This window comes from Alexandromys fortis, unplaced genomic scaffold (assembly GCF_014885135.2).
Source record: "Alexandromys fortis isolate MF-2015 unplaced genomic scaffold, M_Fortis_MF-2015_v1.1 scaffold_6, whole genome shotgun sequence".
NCBI classification, from domain to species: domain Eukaryota; kingdom Metazoa; phylum Chordata; class Mammalia; order Rodentia; family Cricetidae; genus Alexandromys; species Alexandromys fortis.
Window position 1 is genome coordinate 12919124 of NW_026067902.1, and position 20752 is coordinate 12939875.

Here is a 20752-nt window from a genome sequence, read left to right on the forward strand (position 1 = left end):
CGCGGATTTTGGCTTGACTGAGTGTGGCTTAAACTTCATTTAGAGAGTCTTGACATTGATTTTTGATGAAGCCATTGAAGATGATTTCAGCTTGGTGGAGGATGGCATTCCCTCTGGCCTCATAAAAGAGAGTTAGCATGGTGGGGGAGGGTTCGCATCAGGGGCAGTGTTTCATATGCCACCTGATCATCCAAGCCAGGTTTCCTAAGGTGTTCTGGGGCTGGGTGTCAAAGCTGGGATCTCACAACCACTAACTTCATAACCTAGGGTGCATGTGAAACTGTGTGTGTGTGTGTGTGTGTGTGTGTGTGTGTGTGTGTGTGTGTATACAGCAGGGGTAGGGGTGTGCTACTGTGGGAAATGGGAGTGAGGCCTCTGCTCTGTATGACCAGATTGGCACACTGAATGAACAATGCATTTGCTGGAGGAAGAGAGTTCTGAAAGCCCTTACTTTTGAGAGCTGCTTTGGAGACAGAGCACCTGTGGAGCTGGGAGGCACACATGTTTGCAAAAGGCAGAGGGTCCTGAGATCCCTTCTTTCCCTGTGCTTACTGGGAGCCTGAGGTGCTCAGGAATATGTGCCGGATGCTAGGGACCCAGAGGTCTCTAACCTGTTGGCACTGAGGTCAGAAGTTAGAGCATAATGTGAGATTCTGGGGACCCCTACCCTGTAGGCACAAGGAATAGAAGGATGGGAAAAGTGGAGGCTGGAGCTGGGGATCCAGAGAGATCGCTCACCCATCTTTACAGGGAAAAAGGTCTAAGATCATCACAGAAAGACATCCTTCTGTAGTTAAGGCAACTCATGATTTTCTCCATCTAGCTGGGAACACAAACACGTGACTCTGAAAGATTGCACCAAGAGATGTGAGGTCAGGGAGAGAGTTGTGAAGAAAGGGAGCAGGGACAGGGAGTTTACCAGATGGTGGGCAGTGTTCCAAGAGAAGGTCATGTGTCCATGATTTATACTTCAAGGCCAACTTTTAGAAGATAATGCCAAGAGGAACCAGAGCCACTTGGGCCTTCTCTGTTGTTTTCTTGCCCAGAATCTGAAAGGGGAGATAAGGCTCAAGAGCATCTTAGCTCAAGTTACTTGCAATCATTTCTGGTTTCTACTAATCTGGCTGTATCTAATATAAATCCTAAGCATGGTCAACACAAACAACCACTGAATAAAACAGATGAATATCCGTTACCCTCCTCCTCCTCTCCCTCAACGTCTTTTCTAATAATACTGATCGATTCTTATCTACCAGATAGGCAAGTGTTGCAACTGGGAAATTAAAAGTCATTTCTGAAGTACATAGGATACTTCAATTTTTGAAAAACATTTTTTTTTTTGCTTTTTTCTTGAGATTCATGTATCTTTGCCTGTCTTAAGAAGCTACACGGCCAAGGGGCACCTTTCACACCTGATCCTCTTGCCTCCATCTCTGTGGGGAAGTCTCCAGTTTCCTCTGATCTCAACCCTATCAGCATTCTCAGGTCCTATGCTCCTTAAAGAGAAGAATCCAGACAGGATAAGGCATTAGTCAAACAGCCATGTCTTTAATCAGACCCAACAAGGAAACCAAGGACACATTTTAGACAAGAGTAGGTAAAGCTGAGAATCAATTGCCTTGACCCGCCAGGCCTGGGGTTCTGTTTTATTTCTTCCTCCTGTTGTTGCCTCTAATGTGTCTCTTCCAGAGCGAGCACTTTTAGAAAAGGATAGTGTTCTTCTTAGAAGCCAAAGTAAGATGCAAGGATATATTTAAGGGTTTAAGTGATTCTGAAGTTGAAAGGTCCGCTAGAATAAAGGGCAAAAGTACTCTGTGTACACTTCCCCAGAAAGGGAATCTTGAAATTGCTAACAAACTGACCTAGCTAGTATGGCCCTCTCTTACCTGTTGTCTCTTGCATCCTCTTTGGGGTTCTTGACTGATTAGTCCAAATAGAACCAACCACTGTCATTATTTTATATCTTGACTAGCACCATTAACCTCAGACTTTGTTTCAGTACCTTGAGCCGAGCCAACTGTTTCTCTTTATGCCCCATATTTGGGGGCCTGTTGCTCAGTCCCTCCAGAAGATAAGCTCCTGCCTGATATGATCACAGTCATGTATGATGATGCTCTGTTCATATGATGCTGTGGATGGAACCCAGGGTTTCACTCTACCAATTGATCCACATCTCCAGCCAAGAAAACATTTTAGTCTGTAGTACATATTTTACAGCCGTTTAAAGAGAGCTGCAAAAATGTAGGCTCCAACTAAACTAGTGATTTCCCTTTTAAATCTAGGCAATAGAAAATAAAACACATGGGTGGGGAGGGAGGGAAAGAGGGAGAGTGTGAGGAGGAGAGTCTAACAGCCACAGTCTCCAGGCAGACCAGAGCTGGGGAGAACACTGATTTTACGGAATGGGTGGATTTGAATGATCTTGCTATTAACCCCAAGAATCCTATGTCATGCAGCAGCTGGCAGATTTTAAGTTGGAAAAGAAAGATTGTCACTTGTGTGACTTTTGTGATGACAGAACAAACCATCCACAACTTCTGCATAATAGAAAAGATGGTACCTACTGAGGAAGAATTTAATCCACAAAAGAACAGTAAAAACAAATGTCTAAGTTTTAAAATATTTCTACCAGAAAATGAGCAACAAAATATAGTGCAGATCAAATACAGATGGGCAAGAGGGGAGTTGCAACAGCCGATTGGCAGAGGAGTTAAGAACCTCTGTCCTGAAGGGAAGCCAGTACAAGGCAGAAGGGCCAATTTCTCTAAAGATTGGCCCTTAACTTTCTGTAATAATCAATAAAAGGAATGTTGGATGTCTAGTCTTTAGCTAGTGTGAGATCATCCATGCTCCTTAGGGTGAGACACTCAAGCAAAGGGAAAGGAATATGGGAAGGATTGGGCCCTAGAGCCAAGAAGAGACATAGTATCTTAATACTCCTAATCAGTTCCCTTTCCATATGGTCCAGGCCTGGACCAAAGCAGGGCAAGGATATTGTCCAACAAAATAGGAGAGGATTAGACAACACTTAGAGATTCTGTGTGAATCACAGTTGTTTATACTTTCACTGGGTTAAAATAGAGAGTAGTTTGCCTCTCTCTCCCATCCATGTGTATGTATGTGTCTGTGTATTTCTGTAAATCTATCACTCTACACACAGTGGAGTGTGTTTTTATGTCTTAGACATTTCTCCTCCCACCTATAGGCAGTGGTATCTGAATCGGAGGCAGTATTACAGGCATGGATCAGAGTGTAGAGGACTTCTCTTACCTTGTTTGCTTAGCTTCCTTTGTACAGTTTACATAAGAAACAGCTCTTACTTTAAAGATGAAAATAATATGATTAGTTCTGAAGCCAAATATGGGTGACTATGGTTCAGGAACACAGACCCAGATACCATGTTTCAATGTGGCAACAGTTCTGTTTCTGAATAACAGAACAAAGAAAATCATAAATCAAGATACCTTTCAAATCAGTAGGAGCATTAGGTAGATGGGTCACAGAACAGCAGGGAATCCTCAGCTATAGGCTTTGATGCTACCCGATAGCATCCTTAGCCTTTGGTTGGTGGAAGCTATGAGTCTATTTGTACAGAGGTAGGAAACAAATGGCTACCAAGGGGGCTAAGGGTAGCCCAAGATAATTTGTCCCTACACTTGAAAAATTCCTCTCTGCATCGTTAAGATCTCATCAGCAGCCTTGTGGTAACAGCTTCTTTTCAGGGGCTCTCTGTACAGTACCTATCTGTATAATAGGTATATGATTTTCATTTTCCTCAAGCTCAGTGATATATCTGGAAATAACAAATACCATTTCGACCTTGTTGTTGCTCTCCAAGGCATCTTCCTTTGCATCCCCTCCTTCCTGATTTTTATTCTTTCCCTTTCTCCTTCCCTTCACTCAATCTCCTCCTTCCTCTCTTTCCATCCACGGCACTTTTGTTAGAATCTGGTGTGGCTTTTATGAGGCACCCACGTGACAGGTCTCACGCACCTGTAACTCCAGCTCTCAGAAATCCAATGCTCTCCTCTGGCCTCTGTGGGCAGCAGGCATTCGTATCACAGTGCACTTTGTTTCTGGTTTCCAGTGTCGTTGAAGAACCCAGCTGCCATTCCTATCTACCCCAATGCTCTCCTCTGGCCTCTGCGGGCAGCAGGCACTCCTATCCAGTCTCCAGCTTGCCACCCGCCATGGCTGATGCTGGTCATCTGTTTAAGTCCTGTTAGAAACCTAAGTATCGGAAATTTTGCAGTGAGGTTCCTTGGTGTTTTTTTTTTCCCCATTTCCATTCATAATTGTAGGTAACACAGGAAATATGAATGTATTCTGGAAACTTGTGTCCTACTGTGAACTTTAGGTATTATATAATTTTATGTTCTCCTTCTGGAATTTCCATTAGTCATATGTTAAGTCTTCTGGCTTGATTGTCTATCTTAAAACAAATATTTTCCCTTTTTGTTTTTCCTATTCTGTTTGATTTTTTCGCTATTATGCTTTAAAATTACCCACATCTTTATATTTCAATTTCTATGATTTCTTTGCTTTTTGCTTAAATTTTTATTTTTTTTATGAAAAATCCCTCTTATGTGCTGATTCACTGTTTTCTTCCCAAAGCATTCTTCTTTTATACTAGAGCTAAAACACCCTCACTATTGCTCTCTGGATAATTAATTATAGATTTTCCTTTTCAATCATCACTATTTTTAATTTTTCACTTATAATTTTAATGTTGAATTATTTGATTGTCTCTCACCCTTAAGAAAATCTGTGAAGCCAGGTGGATCCTCTTTGTGCTCATGGGGGTCTGTTAAATAGTGATCCGGTAGTGGGGTGATGAGGACGTTCTCAGGAAGCATGTAGACATCTGTAGGAAAGGCCTCTAGTACCTCCATTTGCTTTCAGAGAGAGAATCTTTGAGTTCATTAAAAACCCCAGAGTACAATAGTCTGGAATATTTTAGAAATGAAGCCCAATTTATTAAATTCCCAGATGTTTCCTTAATTTTGTTTCAAACTCAAGAGCCTCTCTTGTGAAATGCAAATCGAAACAACTCTGAGATTCAATCTTACACCAAGATCAAAAACACTGATGACAACTTATGCTGGAGAGGTTGTGGGGTAAAGGGAACACTTCTGCATTGCTGGTGGGAATGCAAGCTGGTATAGCTGCTTTGGATTTCAGAATGAGATGTCTCAGAAAATTAGAAAACAACCTTCCTCAAGACCCAGCATTCTTTTTTAGGTATATACCCAAGGGATGCTCAATGTACCACAAGGACATGTGCTCAACTATGTTCATAGCAGCATTGTTTGTCATAACCAAGACATGGAAACAACCTAAATGCCCCTTAACTGAAGAATGGATAGGAAAATATGGTACATTTACACAATGGAGTACTATACAACAAAAAATAATAGTAATAATAGTGATATCTTGAAATTTGTGGGCAAATGGATGGATCTAGAAAACATTATATTGAGTGAGGTAACCAAGACCCAGAAAGACCAATATCATATGTACTCACTCAGAAGTGTCTTTTAGACAAAAAGCAAAGAAAAAAAACAGCCTACAATTCACAATCCCAGAGAACCTAAACAACAAAGAGGACTCTAAGAGAGACATACATGGATCTAATATACATGGTAAATAGAAAAAGACAAGATAACTTGAGTAAATTGGGAGCATGGGGACCATGGAAGAGGGCCAAAGGGGAAGGGAGGGGAAGGGAGAGGAAGGGAGTAGAGCAGAGAAACATATATAGCTCAATAAAAACAATAAAAAGTATATAGATATATTTTTAAAAAGAGCCCTGCTTGTTCTCTGGGTATCTAGATCTGCTCATAGTCATATTCAATATTTACAAAAAAAGAGCATTCTGCAGAAATGGAATGTAACTGATCCTCTTCAGAAAGGCTCTATTTTCAACACATGCTATTGACAGTCCACATTCGTGTACCTAAACTAAAAATTAATCTCTAAAATAAAAACTTGATCAGTAACAATATTTAAACTGAAGAGTTTGAGAACTGATGAGAGAAATACTCTAGACATCCATAAAAATTGTCATTATCTGTCTAAAAATTTCCCCTTATGACAGCTCCCTTGTCTCTATTCATTCTTTTTTGCAACTCACGTCTTACCAAGTCTTCCTATTGCCCTGAGGTCTTCAGTTCCAAGCCTTCCCAGGCCAGAGAGACACAATGGAATGATCTTTCCCCTGAAAACAAGGAGCTTGTCTGGCATTTAAAGTTATACCATGAAATACATCTGTGACTTGAGAATCTGTAGTCAAGAATTTAATCATAAAGACATTGCCTCAATGATGAATCTTATTATGGTTAGGGTATTAAGTGTACCTCCCAAAAGGCTTATGCATTGGGGTTTGGGGTCCAGCTGGTGGTGATGTTTTAGGGCTCTGGGAACTTGAGAAGGTGAGCTTTAGCTAGAGGAGGTAGGTTGCTGGGCTGTGTGAGGTCATCTGGCTATGACATCTGATCATTGTGACTGATCTGGCTGACTTTGATGGATGGGCAGGTGCCCTTCCCTCCCTCATCACTCACTGTGCAGCCCTTCGGAACTTGGAGAAGCTCAGGATGTGAAGATGACCTTCCCAGAGAGAAAACTGTTCTTCTGCCACGAGCATAATAACGTTGTTCCCTCCCTAAAACCTCCAAGCAAGCTCTCAAGGAAGTAGGTCACCGGTAGACAGTCCATGGGTCATCTTGTTGTGGCTCCTGCCTGTCTTTCTCTGCTTCCTGACCACATTAGACAAAGAAGATAATTTGTCACAAGCGTCTTCCATCCCAATGCTCTCTTTAAGCTCATGGGCTAAGCAATAATAGATGAAACCTTTTGAAATCATAAGCCATAATCTTGCCCCTCAAGTTATTTGTGTTAGGAACTCTTTCACACTTATGAAAGGGTTTCTAATATTGATCTATATTTAAGATTTATGTGAAATTAGAGAAGTTTGAAGTGGACTCAGCGTGTGGTGGTAGCCATGGTTATCTTTAGATGTAGTCATCAACAAATCTACTTAAAGAAACTGCTCAGTGGTGGGAAAATGTTCACCAAATACATCAAAGGGAAGAGTACTCAGTGCTCACATTAATAGATATAGTGGAAATATTGGGAGACCTAATGATTCATGGAGAATAGGTGAAGTAGTCAGGAGAGACTTGTCTCAGTTGTGAAGAAGAAGTAGTCACATGATCGGCGTTCTGTTCTAATTAGTAGACTATAACAACAACACCCCCAGTTCAATTTCCATGGAATTTACATGCTCCATAAATAAAGTTCAGTAATATTTGCAGTATTACAAAAACATCCAGAATCCAAGGAAAGAAATTACCAAAGACTTTTTGTTTACCAGGCATAAAAATAATCAGGAAAACGAGGACAAGAAAACAAAACCTGAGCTAGTCGACAAGTTACACTGGCATTAGAATAAGAAAACAATGAGGACATAAAAGCAGGTTTCATGATTTTGTTTCCTATGTTTCCAAAGTTAGACATGTGAAAAATATAAAAAAGAGATAGAAATGAAAACTACAGCTTCTGAGATTAAAAACACATTGGGGGGAGCAACTACAAATCAAGTCAAAGAACAGATACATGAACTTAAGGCCATTTAAGTCTAATATAATTTAGTACAAACTGTCAAAAACTAAACACAAGGAGAACAAGGTGAGGTGAACAGAGCTTAAATGTTCTGCAGGACAATTTAAATGGTCAAATATTAGAGAGTAAAGGGCCCAAAGGAGAGGAAGGAGGACATGGGAATCTACTGGCATCAATAATGACTCAAAATTGCCCAATTTGCTAAGATCTGTAATCTAAAGACCCAAGAAGCTCAGTTACCCCCCCAAGCACATAAACACAATGAACACAATACCAAGAAACATCAAAATCAAACAACTCAAAACTAGTAACAGCATGACACCCCACCCCTAGCCAAGAGGCCACTCCCAATTGACAGATACTGGCGGAGGGAAATCAGTTTTCTTCAAGGAGAAAATGCTGTGTATATCAACCACATCCAGGGCAGATCCCATGCTCAGAAGTAGTTAAATAAAGTGGACTCACTCCATGTTTGTTTGTTGTTATTTTTGAAAAAGGGAAAAAGAGCATGAAGTTGGGTATGTAGGGGGACAGTGGAGGAACTGGGAGGAGTTGGGGGAGGAAAAATAATACGATCAAAATAAATTGTGTGAGATTCTCAAAGAATTAATAAAAACATTTAAAAACCTAGTAATAAAGAGACAACTTTATAAGTAACTACAGGAGTGGGTAGACTTAGTGATTAAGAACATTTGTTATTCTTGCAGATAATTTCAGTTCCCAGAACCCACAGGGTGGCTCACAACCATCCACAATTTCAATTTGAGACGATCCAAACTCCTGTCTTTGTCTGATTTCTGTGGACACCAAACACACACATAGTGTGCATACATACATGTAAGCAAGACATTTATACACATAAAATAAATCTCTAAAAAATACTTTTAAAGTAACTGCAGAAACTGACATTAGTTTTGGAGTAGTTGCTGGCCTCAAATTTAGATTGAACCAACAGCCAGATGTGGATGAACCAAAAGACCAGTCTCTATTCCTAGAGACTCCGACCTAGGAAATCTGAGGGGGAGTTGTGGAATCTCCACATGAGCCAGTGCTAGAAATGACTACATTAGGCAAGATTAGCATGGATCCACACTTCCTCCCTTGTTTCTATGAGAACCCTCAACCTACTCCCAATCCTGCTATTGCCGCCAACTTCACTCCTCTCCCACTTGCCTAGTTTTCAGCTATGCCAAAGATGCTAATACTTCAGGACATATGGACTCCAATTGCTAGTTTTTTTTTGTAATTAAGTTTTTCTTCCCTCCCTGTTTCTTCTTATGTGTCTTCAATCGCTGTAGCACCTTTGATCTCTGAAATCAAAACAATGTGAAGCTCCCAGGATAGTACAAAGAGATCTTCCTTGACTTGGAGCCAGGTCAAGGGCACAGAAGGAAGCACATTGGCTGCATGGCAGGAGGGTCCTGGGGTTTCACAGGCAAGATTTATTTGTGGAAACATGGCTCCGGTGGACTCACTAATGTAACCCCGTGCCCCCCACTTTCTCATTGTATTTCACTCCATCTATGGACAACTAGTACTACCCTGTTTTGGTTTCAGAGAAGTGATTACAGCTTACAATAGAGTGTTTATTTTTGTCATCCAAATTTCTACAAAGATGTTTCAGATAAGCAGTTCACTGCTGTCTTTGATCTAAGCTATCAGCTTCAAAGTATAACATTTAAAAATAATTCTGTATGCTTTCTATTATTTTGGCTGTTTTGTTTGCATGGAGGCTTATTTGAAGATGTCTTTTCTGGTTTTGAGCATTTTTATAAGACAGTCAATTTATACATTTGTCCTTCGTGGTAAAATTCCGTTGTTGCCTAAATATCCAAGATTTTATTGATAGCTGCCCTGTTCTCTCTACATAAAATTTGTGGCGAAATGGAGTTGATGCTCAATCCCAATGTTCCTCAATGTGTATAGGATTTTGTCTTTCTTTCTTTGTTATAAGTACTCTTGGAGGAAAATGGTTCATGTGTGTGAGCGTGGGTGTAAGTATGTGCGTGTGTGTGTGTGTGTGTGCGCGCGTGTGTGCATTTGACTGGATCTAGCATATTTAACAATGTCCCTTCTATATGATGGTAGATAAGCTTTTTCTTATTTTAAAAATGACATTCTTTTAAGCCATTTCTAGTTATTTGTTTTCATTTTATATGTACATGGGTTTTGCCTGCGTGTATATATGTGTGTCATGTTTGTGCCTGGTACCCCCAGAGGTCAGAGGAGGTCACATGGAACTGAAGTTACTATGAGCAACCACGTGGGTTCTGAGAATTGAACCTGAGTTCTCTGGAGGAGCAGCAAGCACTCTTAACTACCAAGCAATTTCTTTAATTTCTTTAGCCCCAGCTTTTCTGTTTTTTTTTTTTTTTTTTTTTTTTTTTTATGGCAGGTCTAAGGGGAGAAATGTTCTAATGGATAGTCTGTTGTGAAAGGTACCCAAATATGTCTCCAGAGTCTAATTAGTGATACATAATTTATTTAGAATTTCTTGGTTTGTAATCAAAGTCACAGTTTAAAAGAATGGGTGTAGTCAGGAAGCAGTAGACTCATCAACTGTCCTGGGTTTCCATATCCTGCAAGTCCAACAGCGTGACCTTGGGCAATATTCTTCATGCTCTTGTTTATTCATTCATAAGTCCACAAGCATGTGGAGGATCTTCTTGTAGAACCTGTTGAGAACAGAAGTTTTGCTTTTGTAAAGTGTGGATTGCATGAGCTGTGACCTATTTAACTGTGGTGGCAAATGTGGTTGGGTCACAGATTCTGTGCTCTGAAATCCCCTGAAAGTTTACCAAAGCTGGTCTTTCCTTATGAGACACTGATGGAGGCAGAGAAAGTTTTGTGAGGTTTAGCCTTAGCACCGTGCTGTCTTAGTGAAAATTCATTAGACTGTACCACAGTCTACATGTCTTGCCTCAACTCTCCTTCCATCTTTCCACTTAGTGCCCAATTTATTCATACTCTGCTGTCTCTCTCAAACTTATCTTTTTCCTTCCTTGCTTTCTCTTCCAGACATCAACTCTAATAGAAATCCCAGCAGATCTAATCTCATCTTAGTGTTTGTTCTTGTAGAATATAGACTTCCTTGAGAACAGGGAATAAGAAAGAGATATATAAAGAATGAGGTATTTTCAGATACTGATCATCATTATTCAGTGGTAACTAAGTATAGTGGGGTGATGTGATTTCCAAGGGGGCCATTGTTCTTTAGTTTGAATGGCAGATGATTTCTCCAAGGAAGTGATGCTTCTATGATGACTGAATGATGAAGTGTGCAGCTAGAAGGGTTTCATTTTAGATTTAACTAGACTCCTCTTCTTGTTAAGTGGTGAGAGGTGCAAAGCATGATCCATGAATTAATCTTTTTACTTTTAAGATTTTATTAAGAAACGTTGAGGACCTCCATGGGACCAGGCCCAAGTCAGTGACCTCTACTGGAGCAGTTGTGAGGGAGCAATCCCCAAGAGAGCAGGCCTGAACCAGCAAACTCTGTGGGACCAGACCCAAGCCACTGACCTCTGTGGGAGCAGGCCCGAGTCAGGGACATCCATGGGAACAGGCCCAAGCCAATGACATCCACAGGAGCAGGCCTAAGCCAGCAACCTCCCTGGGATCAGGACCAGGCCAGCAACCTCTACAGGAGTAGGCCCAAACCAGCGACCTCTGCCAAAGTAGGCCCAAGTCAGTGGCTTCCATGGGAGCAGGAGCAAGGCAGTGATATCCGCAGAAGCAAACCACCTCCGTAGAACCAGGCCTGCGCCAGAGACCTCTGTGAGAGCAGGCCCGAGCCAGCAACTTCCATGGAACAGGTCCAATTGACCTCCTGTTGGAGCAACCTCTTGGAGTGCTGAGCAACCTCCAGGAATGACTAATGACCTATGGCTTGACCGGAAATGTGACCCTAACTCTACTATGAGGATCAGCCATCTAAGCTTTGGATCCACTGGAACATGGAAAAGTGATCACCAGAGACATGACCAATAAGAAGAAACGATGAGTAGACAAGGTAAAAACATACTCAATACCACAAAGAGCAACATGACACCAACAAAAACTAGTGGCTCTAAAACAGAAAGACTTCAACACCCCAATACAGATGAAGCAGAAGTAAAAGACCTAAAAATTAACTTTAGGAGAATGTTTGAGGCCCTTAAAGAGGAAATGAAAAATTCTCTCAAAGAAATAGAAGAAAAGACAAACAAAAAATGAAAGAAATTAACAAGTCCCTTAAATCCCTTAAAGAAAACCAAGAAAAAGTAATCAAGCAGATAAAAGAAACAATTCAAGATTTGAATACTGACATAGAGACAATAAAGAAAACATAAACTGAGGGAATTTTGTTAAAACAGAAAATATGAGAAAATGATTAGGAGCCACCAATGAAAGCATAAACAGCAGAATACAAGAAATGGAAGAGAGAATCTGAAGATAAGATAGAAGAATTAGACTCACCAGTCAAATAAAACCTTAAATCTAACAGAAGCTTAGCAAAAAATATTCAGGAAATATGGAACACCATGAAAAGACTAAACCTAAGAATAATAGGGGGAAAAAAAGAGAAGTCCAAACCCAAAACCATGGAAATATATTCAACAAAATCATAGAAGAAAACTTTCCCAACCTAAAGAAAGATACGAGTATGAAGATACAAGAAGCTTACAGAACACCAAATAGACTGGACAAAAAGTCCCAACACCACGTAATAATCAAAACACTAAACATACAGAATAAAGAAAGAATATTAAGAGCTGCGAAGAAAAAAGGTCAAGTAACATATAAAGGCAGACCTATTAGAATTACACCTGACTTCTCAATGGAAACAATGAAAGCCAGGAGGTCCTGGGCAAGCATTGATATAACTTTAAGAGACCATGGATTCCAGCCCAGACTACTATACCCAGCAAAACTTTCAATCACTATTGATGGACAAAACAAGACATTCCATGATACAACCAGATTTAACCAATGCTTAACTACAAACCCAGCCCTACACAAAGTACTAGAAGAAAAACTCCAACCCAAAGAAGTCAGCTACATAACTAACAGATGTTATGATTCAAATGATCTTAACAGACATCTATAGAATATTGCATCCAAACATAAAAGAATATACCTTCTTCCTAGCACCTTATGGCACCTTCTCAAAAAATTGATCACATTTAGATGGTGACTGCTCATTTATTTCCTGGCTGCCTGGCTGCAAATAATCACACAGAAACTGTATTAGTTACAACACCATTTAACCAATAGCTTAGGTATATTTCTAACTAACTCTTACATCTTAAATTAACCCATTTCTATTAGTCTGTGTATCAACACGAGGCTGTGGTCTGGTGCCTGGTGTCTTTTTTGGCAGCTACATGGCATCTCTTTTTATTCTTCCTGTTTTATCCATATATCTTTTCCAGTCTGGCTATATTCTGCCTGCTATAGGCTGAAGCAGTTTCTTTATTAGCCAATGGTAATAAAACATATTCATATCATACAGAGGGAAATCCTATATCATCTCCCCTTTTCGGTATAGTTAAAAAAGAAGGTTTTAACCTTAACATAGTAAAATGACATATAACAAAATAGGTATCAAGCAAGAATTACAGTTACAATATTTAGTCTATTTGTTTCTGGAGAGTTTCATATCTACTATATTTTTTATTATAGCTAAGGAAAACTATAACTGTCTTCAACTCCCTCAAAGATCCCAGAAGGATATAATGTTACCTAAGTAAACAAGAAGTGCAATCAAACAACTTCCAAAAACTCTAGAATTGACAGAGACATCTCACTGCCTAGACAGTCTCCTGAAGTTCTGTAATTTTTGTGTATTTATCTTTATTCTACAGGCCCATAGCATCCAGCACACTTTTCCTTGAAGCAGGAAATTTGAAAATCTGTTCTGCCTTATAATGGCAAAGTTCACAAAATGCTTTCTTCTGTGTTCTGCAGAATATCTAGCAGGTTTTGTGAAGCAGGAAACCTGAAGGACCATCCATCTTTTAGAAAGCTCAGCAGTCATTTTCTGTGGGTCCTGCATGTCCAGTTCATACAGCATATCATCAAGCAATCCAAGCAGGAGCAGTTTCTTGCCCAAATGGCTAACCAACTCCATAAGGAGCCTCTTTGATGCCCATCATTCTCTTGAAGTAAATTGGTGCTGCCAGGAAATATGTCTCATTGTCATGAAAAATCCTAAGTTCTTAAAACCTTTTAAATGCCATATTCTGTTGATCTTTGAAAGGTTTGAAGAATACCTATCCAGCTGTTAATATATTTCTGTACATCTAGAAAATCAAACTAACATGACTAAAAGCTTGACTCTAATAGATGACTATCTATTAATGTGTTTTTCTTAATTATACATTACCTTTTTAAATAAGCCATACAAACACAATACCATAACCAAAAACAGAAATAAACATATAACAAAATTGATTTTAAATTTTTATCAATACCAATGCAAGGTATTCATCTCTATAGCATATCTCCCTTTAAATACAAACAAACAGTTATAAAAAATTATTTAGGGAATTTGGGTATTGTTCTCTAGACTACTTCCTGATGATTGGGAACACTGTTAATGAGGTCTTTCATGGGGTATCCTCTGTGGTAGGTCCATCTCAGCCAGTAGTCCTGAAACTGTCATGGATGTTGGGCCCATTGCTTCAGGGGGTCTTGTTTGATCAAACCATATTAGCTAATATGAAATTCACAGCTTTCTCTCCTCTGTGGAAATAAAAGTAGAACCTCTTTTCCAAAGCATCAAATCCTAAGATCAAAATTTTGAAGTCAAGATACCTTCAAAATATATATGTTGGTTTAGCTTGGCAGCCCAGACAATGAAATGTCTCTCTGTGCTTAGCTTATTCACAGTCAAAAATTTAAAGAAAATATAATAATATACATAATCCAGACTCTCTGTGTATTTTCCATCTTTATGTGGCTTACTTTTCTTTACTTTTGAATATATGGCTGTCTGTACTCTGTTTCTTTAAAGACTTTGTTTTATTGTTTAAAACTGTTTATTTCTTTTTATAAATGTCTATACTCTTTTTCTTCTCTCTCAAAAGCCTACATATATTTTTTAACACACTATGACATGTTCAAGGGTTTATTTTTTTCTGAATATGTCTTTATTGCATATCTGTAATCATTTTCTGACCAAGATGACTTCTAAAATGATAAGCAGCTTGGTCACAGTGGTCCTGGATGATGGCTCTGCCTTGCTCTGTCTTTCAATATGACAGAGGTACCTTTATCTCCAGCTCTGGGACTGCTGCTCACCACCTCAATTCTGGTAAGCAGCTGTCCCAGGTTGCCACCAACCCAATTCAAGCACTCAGCCTCCTGAAAGAACCAGAGCTGTTCATGGAACTAACACAAACCAGGAAGTCTTCTTAAAGGAGCCAGACAGTTTTTGCTGCTACTCCTAAATCAGGAAGACTTCTCTTAAAAGAATTGTGCCTCTGCTTGCTTTTAGCAAACAGAGCCCACCAGAGAAAATGATGCTACCATGAAGTCATGCTTAGCTCTGTTTTCTTTGTGTGTGTGTGTCTAGAATTTCTTCTTAATCATTCTCAGGTTTCATGTGGATGTAATTGCCCACATTATGGCGCCATTTTATAGACAGTGATTGCTCCTTCATTTCCCTGCCACCTGACTATGAATAATCACACAGAAATTGTATTAATTACAACACTGCTTGGCTAAAAGCTTAGGCATATTTCTAGTTAACTCTTACATCTTAAATCAACTCACTTTTATTAATCTGTATATTGTCATGAGGCTGTGGCCTACCAATATGTTCTGGCTGGAATCTGGCATCATCTTTGGCAGATACATGGTGTCACTTTTCTTCTGCCTAGTCTATCATCTATCTATCTATCTATCTATCTATCTATCTATCTATCTATCTATCTCTTCTAGACTGGCTATATTCTGCCCTGCTATAAGCCAAAGCAGTTTCTTTATTAACCAATGGTTATAAAACATATTCACAGCACACAGAGGGGAATCCCACATCAACCACATACTAGGTAACTCAAGAAATACAAAAAAAATTGGAACAACCTCATGTATCTTATCAGATCACCATAGCTTAAAATTAGAATTCAACAACACTAATTTAAGAAAACCCACAACACATGGAAATTAAACAATGCTCATCTGAATCACCAATTGGTCAAGGAAGAAATGAAAGAAGAAGTTAAAGACTTTCTAAAATTCAACGAAAATGACCATACAACATACCCAAATTTATGGGATACAATGAAAACAGTGTTAAGAGGAAAGTTTATAGCACTAAATGCCTATATAAAGAAGCTGGAAAAATCCCACACTAGAGAGTTAACAGAACACCTGAAAACTCTAGAATAAAAAGAAGCAAACACCTAAGGGGACTAGACCACAAGAAATAATCAAATTGAAAGCTGAAATCAATAAAATAGAAACAAAAAAAAACAATACAAAGAATTAATGAGACCAAGAGTTTGTTCTTTGAGAAAATCAACAAAATAGAAAACCCTTTATCCAAGTTAACCAAAAGGCAGAGAGAGAGAGAGAGAGAGAGAGAGAGAGAGAGAGAGAGAGAATCCAAATTAACAAAATCAGAAATGAAAAGGTAGGCATAACAACAGACATGAAGGAAATTTAAAGAATCATCAGGGAATACTTTGAAAACCTGTACTCCACAAAATTGGAAAACTTACAGGAAATGAACAATATACTGGATAAATATCACTTACCAAAATTAAATCAAGACCAGATAAGTAAATTAAATGGACTTGTAACTTTTAAATAAATAGAAACAGTCATCAAAAGTCTCCCAGCCAAAAAAGTCCAGGGCCAGATGGTTTCAGTACACAATTCTACAATATTTTCAAAGAAGAAATAATACCAATACTCCTCAAATTTTTCCACACAATAGAAACAGAAGAAACATTGCCAAGCTCTTTGTATGAGGTTACAATTACCCTGATACTGAAATCACAAAAAGACATTACTAAGAAAGAGAATTATACACCAATTCCACTCATGAACATTGATGCAAAAATACTCAATAAAATACTGGCATATTGAATCCAAGAACACATCAGAAAAAAAAATCATCCATCATGACCAAGTAAGATTCATCCCAGAGATATAGGGATGGTTCAACATACAAAAATCTGTCAATGTAATTCATATACAAACAAACTGAAAAAAAAATCCACATGATTATCTCATTAAAGACAACATACAATATCCCTTCATGATAAAGGTCTTAGAGAGAGTAGGGATACAAGGAATATACCTCAATATAATAAAGACAATATACAGCAAGCCAACAGCCAACTTCAAACTAAATGGAAAAAAACTCTAAGTGTTCCCACTGAAAGCAGGAAGAAGACAAGACTGTCCATTCTCTCCATATCTATTTAATATTTAATCTATTTAATATTGAGGTTCTAGCTAGAGCAATAAAACCACAAAATGAGATCAAGGGGATAAAAATCAGAAAAAGAAGAAGTCAAATTCTCATAATTTGCTGATGATATGATAGTTGATAGTTTACATAAGTGACCCCAAAAATCCCACCAAGGAACTTCTGCAACTCATAAATACCTTTGTAGCAGGATACAAGATTAACTCAAAAAAAATCAGTAGCCCTCCTGTACACAGATGATAAATGAACTGGGAAAGAAATCAGAGAAACATCTCCTTTCACAATGGCCATAAATAACATGAAATATCTTGGAGTAACTCTAATCAAACAAGTGAAAGACCTGTATGAAAGAAATTGAAGAAGACCCCAGAAATGGGAAAGATCTCCCATCCTCTTGGGTAGGTAGAATTAACATAGGAAAAATAGAAATCTTACAAAAACAATCTACAGATTCAATGTACTGCCCAGAAAAATTCTTCACAGACCTCGAAAGAACAATACTCAACTTCTTATGGAAAAGCAAAACTCCAGGATAGCAAAAACAATCCTGCACAATAAAGGAACTTCTAGAGGCAGCGCAATTCCTGACTTAAAACTCTACTACAGAGCTACAGTACTGAAAACACCTTGGTATTGGCATATAAACAGTCAGGAAGATCAATGGAACCAAACTGAAGATCTGGATATCAATACACACACCTTCAAACACCTGATTTTTGACAAAGAAACAAAACATATAAAATGGAAAAAGAAAACATATTCAACAAATGGTGCTCTCATAACTGGATATTAACATGAAGAAGAGTGAAAATAGATCTGTATCTATCACCATGCACAAAACTAAAGTCTAAAGGGATCCAAGACCTCAACATAAAGCCAACCACACTGAATCTCATAGAAGAGAAAGTGAAAAGTACACTTGAATGCATTGGCATCAGAAACTACTTTCTAAATAAAAGCACAGTAGCACAGACACTGAGAGAAACAATAACAAATGGGACCTCCTGAAACTGAGAAACTTCTGTAAAGCAAAGGACATGGTCAAGAAGACAAAATTGCAGTCTATAGAATAGGAAAAGATCTTCATCAACTCCACATCAGATAGAGGGTTGGTCTCCAAAATATACAAAGAACTCAAAATATACAAAGAAACTGGTCATCAAAATAACAAATAGTCCAATAAAGTAATAATGTGGGTATAGACCTAAATTTTTTTCATTCATTCATTCATTTATTTACATTTTTTTAAATTTTTTTAAATTTATTTATTTATTTTTTTATGTATACAACATACTGCTTCACACACATCAGAAGAGGGCACCAGATCTCATTACAGATGGTTGTGAGCCATCATGTGGTTGCTGGGAATTGAACTCATGACCTCTGGAAGAGCAATCGGTGCTCTTAACCCCTGAGCCATCTCTCCAGCCCTAGACCTAAATTATAAACTTTTAACAGATGAATCTAAGATGGCTGAAAGACACCTAAGGAGAAATGCTCAACATCTTTAGCCATCAAAGAAATGCAAATCAAAATAACTCTGAGATTACATCTTACACCTGTAAGAATGGTCAAGATAAAAAATACCAATTACAGCTTATGCTGGAGAGAATGTGGAGTAAATGGAACACTCCTGAATTGCTGGTGGGAGTGCAAACTTTGTAAATCAGTATAGTGGTTTTTCAGAAAATTAGAAAATTACCTACCTCAAGTCCCAGCAATACCATTTTTGAGTATATACCCAAAGGATACTCAATCATACCACAAGGACATGTGCTCAACTATGTTCATAGCAGCTTTGTTTGTCATAGCCAGAACCTGAAAACAACATAAATGACCCTCAGTCAATGAATGGATAAAGAATGTGGTGCACAATGGAGTACTACACAGTGGGAAAAATGACATCTTGAAATTTGTGGACAAACTGATGGATCTAGAAAACATCATATTGAGTAAAGTAACCCACACCCCAAAAGCCAAATATAATATTTACTCACTCATAAGTGACTTTTAGACATAAAGCAAAAAAAAAACTCAGCCTACAATTCATAATCCAAGAGAACCTAGACAACAAATTGGATCCTAAAAGATAAATACATAGATCTAATGTATATGGTAAGTAGAAAAAGACAAGTTTACCTAAGTAAATTGGAAGCATGGGAATCATAGGACAGGTTAGAAGAGGAGGGGAGAGGAAGGGAAGGGAGCACAATAAAAAAAGAAAAAGAAAAAAAGAATTTTAAGACATTTGAAAACTAAAAAAATTTAAAAATATATTCAAAATAAAAGGAGTGTGTGAATGTGTGTGTTTATTCATCTTTGAAGCAGTCATTTTCTTCAATGAGAATATCACATAAGGGGAAGATAAAACATCTTAGACCAAAAGTATTTAAAAATGATTGAGATTTTTATATAGTTAACTTTCCCTTGGATTGCAGTGATTAAAAGCTAATAAATACATATGTATAACCAGTAAAGAACCGGAGAATGATCAAAGTCACAACTAGAAGACACTATCTTTGGATGAGGACTTTTCATGGATGACAATTAAAAGTTCCAAAACTCTTCCTTGCATAGACCCATTAGCAGGGGACAGCAATTTCATTGGGTTGAGGCTTCAGATATAGTTTAATAAAGGTAAAAATGGACATTAAAGAGGTGATGCTGAGGGAGAGAGATGCCAAGAGGTCGGATCACAAAGAGCTACATATAAATTCTACTTAAAAGCCTTAGATACATTATACATGTGTAGAGAAGATACTAGACAGACTTGACAAAGAACAAAACCTGGAAGTTACATGACCTAAATGGAGGGTTTATCTCCTTTCCACCTTAGACAGAGTTGCGATTTTGAATAGAACTGCCTGTTAAATTACCTGTTAAATTAAATTTACTCTTCAGAAAAACAAAGCAGGATCCCAAGATGTTATAGTTTGGATTAATGATGTCCAGTTGCCAATCAAAGATGACTAGCTATGCATAGACAACAACTTAAGGCCAGGGATTAAAAACATAAAGAAAGTTTCATAAAGTATCTAGTATTAACTGACCCTGGAAAAGTCCAGGTGATGGGAATTCTAAACAATTACTTTAAAACTGCTATAACAAGTTTATCTAAAAACTTAAACTATATTCACAAATATAAAGGAGAATTTTAGCCAAACTTAAGATTCAATTTATTCCGAGTTTTTTTTTTTTTTTAATAATCTGAGAAGCATCTCTAAGGAACTCAGACCAAATTTATTAAAGATCTTCTAGGAGTTTTAGAGACATAATCAATACTGGCCATCATCACATACTCCAGAATGGTAGTGATGTTGTATTCTGAATATTAGACACTATCTTTAGTCTAACCCTGACTTAGGGTTTCTGTTGCTGTGAAGAGACACAGTAACTCTTATAAGGAAAACATTTAACTGGGGCTGGCTTACAGTTCAGAGGTTTAGTCCATTGTCATCATGGTGGGAAGCATGGTAGTGCAGAGGCAGACATGGTGCTGGAGAAAGAGATGAGAGTTCCACATCAGGATCTGCAGGCAGCAGAAAGAGGAGGACAATGGGCCTGGCTCAGGAAAACTCAAAGCCCACCCTACCCTTTGGCATGCTTCCTGGGTACTAGGATTGAACCCAGGGTCTCAAGCATGCTAGGTAATCAAGCATTCTACTCCAGAGCTATAGTTCCCATCCTCTGTCCACAGTTTTATATCTT